Consider the following 731-nt stretch of genomic DNA (forward strand, 5'->3'; position numbering starts at 1 on the left):
GAGAGAGACAAAGAGACAGAGAGAGAGACAGAGAGACAGACAGAGAGACACAGAGAGACAGACAGAGAGACACAGAGAGACAGACAGAGAGACACAGAGAGACAGACAGAGAGACACAGAGAGACAGAGATATGCATGTATGCATACAGTTCCTCAAAATATGTTTTTCATATAACGAGCACCCTTGTAAACATACATATAAACATGCGCGCGTGCGGGCGCTTAGTTATAGATGTATAGATATACATATAACTATATACACATGCGTGTGAATGTGCGTATGCTGTAGCGTACGTAGATTCCACCGCAAGCAAATTTCCAAGCAAGTAGTGACTACTTCATAAAGACATAAGCGAGAACGAGGCTGCCAGGAGTGATTAGTCGTGGCCAGTTGTCTAGAAACACGGCGACTCGATCCGTTGACTCCTGGCTTCGTCCTGCTTGTTTTTTGTCACCTGTTGGTAGTGTAGACAGTAAAAACATTCCCAACACGACCACCGCGTCGACGAAGAAGGAGAGGAAGCAGCTAGTATATAACAAAGTTACTTACATAATGGAGTGAAATGTATTTTTGTGAACTGACTGACCAAATATAAATATATATATTTGGCTGTCCCGCCCAGCTGCAGAAATATATACACATTATACATACATATATATATATATTTATATATGTGTGTGATGTAGATATATATATATCCGTATATATATATATATATATATATATATAT

This window comes from Octopus bimaculoides, chromosome 24 (genome assembly GCF_001194135.2).
Source record: "Octopus bimaculoides isolate UCB-OBI-ISO-001 chromosome 24, ASM119413v2, whole genome shotgun sequence".
NCBI classification, from domain to species: Eukaryota; Metazoa; Mollusca; class Cephalopoda; order Octopoda; family Octopodidae; genus Octopus; species Octopus bimaculoides.